Source organism: Zea mays, chromosome 4, assembly GCF_902167145.1.
Source record: "Zea mays cultivar B73 chromosome 4, Zm-B73-REFERENCE-NAM-5.0, whole genome shotgun sequence".
Classification (NCBI taxonomy): domain Eukaryota; kingdom Viridiplantae; phylum Streptophyta; class Magnoliopsida; order Poales; family Poaceae; genus Zea; species Zea mays.
The window spans coordinates 118,041,245-118,048,830 of NC_050099.1; the positions used below are offsets into that span (position 1 = coordinate 118,041,245).

At 45.6% G+C, this 7,586-nt stretch overlaps 1 long non-coding RNA gene across 1 annotated transcript; it reads right to left on the minus strand.

The window, feature by feature from the left end:
* Positions 1-1,790: 1,790 nt before the first annotated feature.
* Positions 1,791-5,089, minus strand: LOC103653612 (uncharacterized). Its single transcript, XR_565600.3, has 5 exons — positions 3,847-5,089; positions 3,387-3,500; positions 2,507-2,662; positions 2,110-2,178; positions 1,791-2,022 (listed from the first exon to the last, which is right to left on the minus strand). It is a non-coding gene; the product is annotated as an uncharacterized lncRNA (long non-coding RNA).
* Positions 5,090-7,586: the final 2,497 nt, after the last annotated feature.

Here is a 7,586-nt window from a genome sequence, read left to right on the forward strand (position 1 = left end):
ACTTTGGGTAAGTTCCTGCCCTGAAGTTGGTGGGCCAGGGTGACGCTTGAAGTTGCGGAGCCAAGGGGATTCGCTCATCTAGGTAGTTGATCCCTTGGAACACAGTGACATGCGGGATGAAGGGCCCGCGCTGAGGTATGAAGAGGTCTCCGGCTGAGACGCGCTGTTGGAGGGGCGGTCCGTGCTACAGGTCATGCTGGCTCTCGTTCTGCATGAGTGTGATTTCTTGTTCGAGCTCCCGAGCTCTCTGCTCTTCGTCTCGCATCATCTGGCACACCTTGGCCTGTGCGGTGACACGCTGGCGCTTGGCCTCGAGAATGTATCTCTGTTTTTGGAGGTTGTGGTTCTTGATGCGCAGGGCCCGCAGTTGTAGCTGTTCCTCGGCTGATATGCCAATGACTTCGCCGTCTTTTATTGTGTCTTCGCCGTCTGGTGGAGCGAAGCCTGGAGGTGGTGCTTGCGGTAGTCCTCCGGAGCTGCAAGTGCGTAGGGTGCCTTCGGGGGTGGGGTGCTCCTGACGCTGTCTTTTGCTGACAGCTTCGTCTTCGGAGGCTTCTTGGTGGGCGTTGTCCACGAGGGCCTTGCCTTTTTTCTCAGCTAGCAGTGCTGCCTTCGCTGCTTCATCGATGGATGGGGCTGCCTTCGAACTAGCTCGCTTGGGTGCCATCGCGGGTTGTTTGTTCGTAGCACGAACGGTGGGCGCCAAATGTTGGTACTCGCTTTTGTGGGCAAGTGGATCCAACGGGACAGTGGAAAAAGTGTTTGCAAGGTTCAACGGGGAATGGTAATAGCTCTGTTGGGAAATGGTAATAGCTCAGTTGATCTGGCCTCTCAAGGGCACTGTACGGGGGTATTTATAGGTACCCAAGTGTCCACTGTCCTCTGGTAAGGACGTTTATGCCCTCGGGTACCCGGACTATCCCCAGAATATTCCCACATGGGGAGGTTATAGATCGTCATTACAGAAAAGGCTATTACAGATGAGGCCCGTAACACGCTTACACGCGCGGGGCCCATTACAGTGGGCCCAATCCCACATGGGCCTCCAGGCGCGATGAGGACGTGGGACTAGCAGACTTCGTCGGGGTCTTGCCTTCGTCTTGTAATCGAGGGGACAAAGGGAGACCGCTCGGGCATGGTCTTCGTTGGTGTAGTGAGGCGACGAAGGCATCGAGCGAAGGGTAGCGTCTTCGCCTTCGCCCCAGCAGTCGCAGTTGGGCTCCCATGGTGTGGGTGCGGGGCTCTGCAGGGCGAGGGAGAAGCTTTGGCTACCCGCAAATCAGCATGGGAGGCCATGAAACCATGGTGATTCCTCGTCGTAGTCTGGGCGCGGCCGCAGATCCGCCCTGCGTCATGAACCACACGGTTGTCGCCATAAATCGAGGTATGGATATCGCCTATCACTACACGACGGTTCACTTACAACGACCTACGGTTGGTTGCTAAAATGGCCTTTAGCGACCTACGGTTGGTCGCTAAAAACTTTTAGCGACCCATAAGGATGGTCGCTGTAAGTGCCGTCGCTAAAGGCTTTAGCGACCGACATCTTTTTAGCGACCGACCGTCCATTGCTAATATTGTATATTTAGCGACCAACCGTGGGTTGCTGTACTATAGATTTAGCAACCAACCGTAAGTCATCATACTATACATTTAGCAACCAACAGAAAGTCGCTCTTTTTACAGTTGCTATTAATAATAATATATATTTAATTAAGCACCACAAATCACAGATTTTTATACACAAATCATAAAGACATACAGTATACCACAGTCATAGATCCATCACATAAACACAAAAGCACCACAATTATATATTCACAAAAGCATCACAATTATAATATCATTCACAACTAGATCATTTACAGTTTGTTGAAATGGGAGTACAACGCCACTAGACTGAAGGCGAGTTTGACTGATGCATTCTAATAATAGGTTCAAAAGCACCACAACGACATCACTCCCGCACTGATTGATAATCACAAAGAACTGAATCGGTTCTTTCCCCTCATAAAAGCGCGCCTAATTAGAAAGCAAGCATAAATTAGAGAAGACAAAAGGGTCTATATCCACTTTAACAATTCTAATTAAATAAAATTAGTAAGTTACCTGGACAGCCTGAAACTTAGCAGATTCAACCATCTTGCTTGCAAGTGAAACTGCTATTAGCCTATCCTCCTGGATAAGAATTGGAAAAAAAGCCTTTATTGTTCAAGTTGATTTAACAAGATAACTGAAGACTACATAATCAACAAGCATAAGGTTATCCAGAATCTCATTAATATGCACAAACAGCATAGGTAACCTTTTGGTTTTAGTTCACACACCAAGAACATGAAATCGGTGTTATCTGGTACTTCAAATCTTTCAGATCTTATTTACAAACTTCAAAGATGACAACTAAAATTAGGCAACTATGGTCTAGAAAGTCAGAGATTGGTACAAGCATCAACCGGAAACACAAAAAAAATCACAACAAAATTGAATTTCTGGATAACACTTTTACCTCAATACTCTTTTTCCCAAACCAGGTTCCAATAAGACATTCCTTCTTATCATCTCTAGGATAAGTATACTGAAATATGTAGCAATCGCCAGTGTAAAATTTGGATTGGTCAGAGGGTGAGAGTTGAACCTTGTCTTTATCATTTACACACCAAACCTATCAAATACATGGAAAAAGTAAGTCAGAACACTGTTAATTTGCTTGCATATGGAAGCTAAAAAATCAAATGAATCACATGGATCATAAAAATGAACTAAACATTTCACCTTGCGCACAACTTCAAAGCACACTCCAACTTCCTTTCTCAAAATGAATTTCTAGCTAGTTAGCTTCCATGAGTTTGTACACCCATGCCAGCACATATCATCTTTCTAAAAAAACTCTACCTGGGGGTAAGACAACCCCTGGACACGTAGGTCAAGAAACCCCCGAAAATCCTGCCTCACCCATGGACTTGTACTTTAGCATGGGACAAACGACTATTTAAGGATATTATCTGCCATGTATATTGAAAACTATGGGCGGATTGAGTACAATAAAAAGAACCATGACCTATCTCCATTGCTATTTAACACCAAACTCATCATTTTCTCACACTATCTCCCCAGTGTTACAGTTTTATGCTTGCGGACAGCACACCTGATTATAGAATCATATCACCAACCAAGGAACTTAAATAATTCCCAAAATAAATTATGAATCTAAACATTTTCGTAGGATTATGTTTGTTTTCATTTTTCGTGGTAGCTAAACCAAAATTTTAGGTTTGTCCTCTGCATAAAAATAGTGAACATAGCACTTTTCTCTAATATAAACATCATATGTGGTAGTACAATACATGAGAGCAACAACAGGAAAGTGAAAAAAAGGGTTGCCTAACCTTTTCCAGATCAAGAACCAGAAGAAAGATCTGAATATCTGAATAGTTAACTTCTTCATGGTTCGATCAATATCTGAATAGTAACTGTAGGAATGTTACTCCTGTCTTCCTCATCTATCCAGCATAAGAAAGATTATAAGTATATAATAAAGGAGATGTTATTGATATCACCATGAAATAGATTAATAGAAGAATTCTGCAAGTATTTAAACTAAAACCATAGCCAGATAGTTGCAATCAACTACATCACAAAAGCATTACTGAGAGGAGATTATTAGACGAGCACTGTCTTACTTTACAAATTCAATAAGCTGAAGAGAAGTTGTTTGGTCTAGTCTTTGGTGTTAACTAAAGTTATAAGCATGAATGAAATGTTGTAACATAGGGATTGATGTCATAATTTATGCCATACAAGACAACACGATGCACTGAAGGACCTTAGAGCAGATCATAGCTTCACCTTCACTAGGCGTGGAAGCCGTGGAATTTGATGTGAGTGGAAGCCGAGCTATGGAGGCCGAGCTGTGGTTTGGGTTCGGTCTTTCTATTTGACACCTTGCAAGCGCCACGTGCCTTGCTTCTCTTCACACACATGAAATTCCTCTCCTCACAAAACACACATATTCATATAAATATAATCAACAGCTAACCATCGATGCCAAGCGAAAACTAAATTGAATATATAAAGAAAAGGATGCCTCGCCTGGGTTTCACGACACCGCAACCGGGCTGCCCAAAAATCATGGAGCCGACGACGTCGACACGTTGGGGCTACGCGGATCGGATCGGTGCACGCGACGCGGAGATCACGGGGCTGCTGCTGCTCGTGCATGGAGGAGGTCGACGGAGGCGGAACAACAACCGAACAGCGGTTGCGCAGATCGATGGCGGAGCTCGCTGCGCGACGATGCCAGGACGGCATAGATCGAGGTGGAGCTCGTTGTAGCATATCATCGAGCATGTTGAGGGCGTGACCCAGAGGGGTTTCCAATGTTCCATGGTTACTGCTGCTGCCCGCTAGGGTGAGGGCACTCACACCGGAAGGACACCAGAGGAGAAGCAGCAGAGGTCGTCGAGCACCAACGACGAAGGGAGCGACCGTGGACGGACCTAGGTGTTCCACCACCATGTGACCATGGCTGAACAAGGACGGCCAGCGTGAAGGGGATAAGGAACTTTGGCCCAAACGCCATGGACGAGCTAGGGCTGCGGCTACCAGAGAGGGAGAAACGCTGAGCACCACAGGGATGGGCACCGAGCGCAGGAACAGAGAGGGAGGCGCTAGGAAGTTCCTGACTGGACTTGGGCGGCGCAGGAAGATGGAGCAGAGCTGAGCACGACTGGCGAGCTGGAGGGCAGCGAGCAGGGAGGGCACGGAGGGGGCGAGCTCGAACCTCCCTGGTGGCTGGCGCTAGAGGAAGACGGGGAGGGGATGGAGAAGATGAGGTGTGTGCAAGAGATAGGGTTGGGCGGACGGCTGAGTGAGTAGTGGGCAGTGGCGGTGGCACCCGCCATGGCTTTGGGAGGGGTGGCCATGGGAGAAGTGACGACGGCTGCGCGCGTGGAATAGGGTTTCATTTGTTTGTTTAGCAGGCCTTTAGATGGGCTTTGGTGAGTAAATAAGAAACACAAAAATCACGTACCTCTATAGCGACCCACCATCAGTCACACACTTACCTCTATAGCGACCGACCATAAGTCGTTAAATTTCTAGACTTTTAGCGACCCACAGACCGTCGCTATAAACGCATTTAGCGGCCAACCGTCGGTCCATAACTTTTAGCGACCAACCGTCGGTCCCAAATAAGGGTCGCTAAAGATCAACCGTCGTGTAGTGTATGTGTTCGCCTGAGTCGCCTCTAGGGGTAGGAACCATTCGGAGCACGTATTGGTCACGGGGGAGGACAGCTCGACTGGCGCCGATGAGATCGCCACCACGCCTGGCAGACGGCGTAGCTCGGGTTGGCTCGGGATAGAAGAAGACACACCAGCCGTCAGATGTAGAACTTGCATCTGGGATTAGTTGGCACATACCTATTCGATGCATTAAATCCTTGACGTCATCCAGCGATCGGACGGTTTTGGGGTCACCTGATGCTCTGACCATGGATCCTAGATCCAAGGGCTGATAGCGCATACCGGTTCAATGAATGTGGCATCTAATCTGGACGACTATTTTTTTATCGGACGGCTCAGATCCCTTCATACCTCTTTGATGCGGCACTATTTCATAAGAGCCCTTGCTCTTTTTGTGAATCAACCCGCCGTCCATATGGGGGTTAGCCTGTGACTGGGAACTTTTGCAGAGTAGCCCTGGCCTTTTGTTTATTCATGCGCCCAGTCCAGAAGCTTAGGAAATTCAGGAAATGGTTTTTATGTATAAAAATATATCCAGAACTTATTTAATTCATAGAAATTCCATTTTTACTCCTTTTTAACCCATTCCAGTTGCAATAATCTTGTATTAATATTGTCTACCAACTAGTAACACTTTTTAGCCATGAAACTAGAATTAAAATTGTTCATTAGGATTAATCTATTCTAAGCACTAAATAATTCCGGAAATTCATAACTTAATAATCGTAGCTCTGAATTTAGTGGTTCTTGTTTCTACGATTTCGTTACGCAGCGTAGAATATTATTATGTAGTTTATTCATATGTTTGGTGTGATGTTTATTTTGCCTATACCATGTTTATCTATATTGCTACAACTAGCAGCGAGGTTACGAGTCAGCCAAAGAGCATGTTGGTACCTAGAATCTCAAGTACCAGGAAAGTTGTGCCCTTGATCACTTTCGTTTTACCCAGTCCTGTTCTTATTAATCATAATGATCTGCATATGTTAATTTTGATGGGACCCAATAGGTTACCCTATATTTGACTATCTTTATACCTTGTTTCACCACTGGTTTTACTACTAAATATTTGGGTAGTACATGCTATTGCTTTATGTGGTTTTGGGTATAGAGATATTCATTATTCATGATTACACTTTTTATTATCTATTCATTATTTACTGTTCATGATAAGATCATTATGTTAATGGGAACATGGAGAACCACCCGGGAAAACAGTGCTACCACAAGGGTTTAATGGGACGCTCTTGGCTGATTAACTAGGAAAGCTAGTGGATGACTACCTTACCCGAAAGGGGCAAAGGTAGTAGGGGAGTGGTCAGTGTAGGGAGGTCCTTGGGTTGATTTTGCTGCGATGGCGGTCAGGCGAGGTATTCCTGCATTGGAGCTTCCTATAAACTGTAGCCGATTTTCTGAAGCTAGTGGAACTTTGTAAAGGCCTCGTAGTGTTACCCTGCTTCGCCTCCTCGATAGAGGTGTATGGGATTGGTCGTCTCTTGGCAGATAGGTAACATGACTTGTGGGTAAAGATGTGCAACCTCTGCAGAGTGTAAAACTGGTATACTAGCCGTGCTCACGGTCATGAGCAGCTCAGACACTCACATGATTAATTTATGGAATTAAATTCAATTCGTCATATGCATTGCATCGCAGGTGATGTTGTTACTTTTGTTCTACTACTTAATTGGGTTTGGTATTTACTTATACTTAGTAATTGCTAATAAAATTTTGACCAACTTTAAAGGCAATGCTCAGCTACAACCATCCTCTTTGGTAAGCCTTACACTTCATGAGCTCCCACCTTTGGCGAGTTCATGCACATTATTCCCCACAACTTGTTGAGCTATGAACGTATGTGAGCTCACTCTTGCTGTCTCACACCCCCCATAGGTCAAGAGCAGGTACCGCAGGATGAGGCGCGAGGAGGATGCTGTGACGAGTTCGTGAGAGGTCTAGGCCGTCGTCTCCCAGTCAACTTTGGGTTGCTGGAACGTTGTCTCCTTATAATGTAATTATTTATTTATTTTGTACGAAACTCATATTATATAGTAAAGATGTGACATTTGATCTTGTGCCATGATTCATCATATGTGTGAGACTTGGTCCTAGCACACCTCGTGATTATGTTCGCGTCGGGTCTTGGTGCCCCGAAACCCGGGTGTGACATACCCTTTACCCATAAGTCATATTACCCTTCTGCCAAGGGGTCATGAATCCCATACACCTCTACTAAGGAAGCAAGGCAGGGTAACACTACGAGGCCTTTACAAAGTTCCACTAGCTTCAGAAAACTCGTTACAGTTTCTAGGGAGCGCAATGCAGGAATCCCCCATCTGAAAAGCC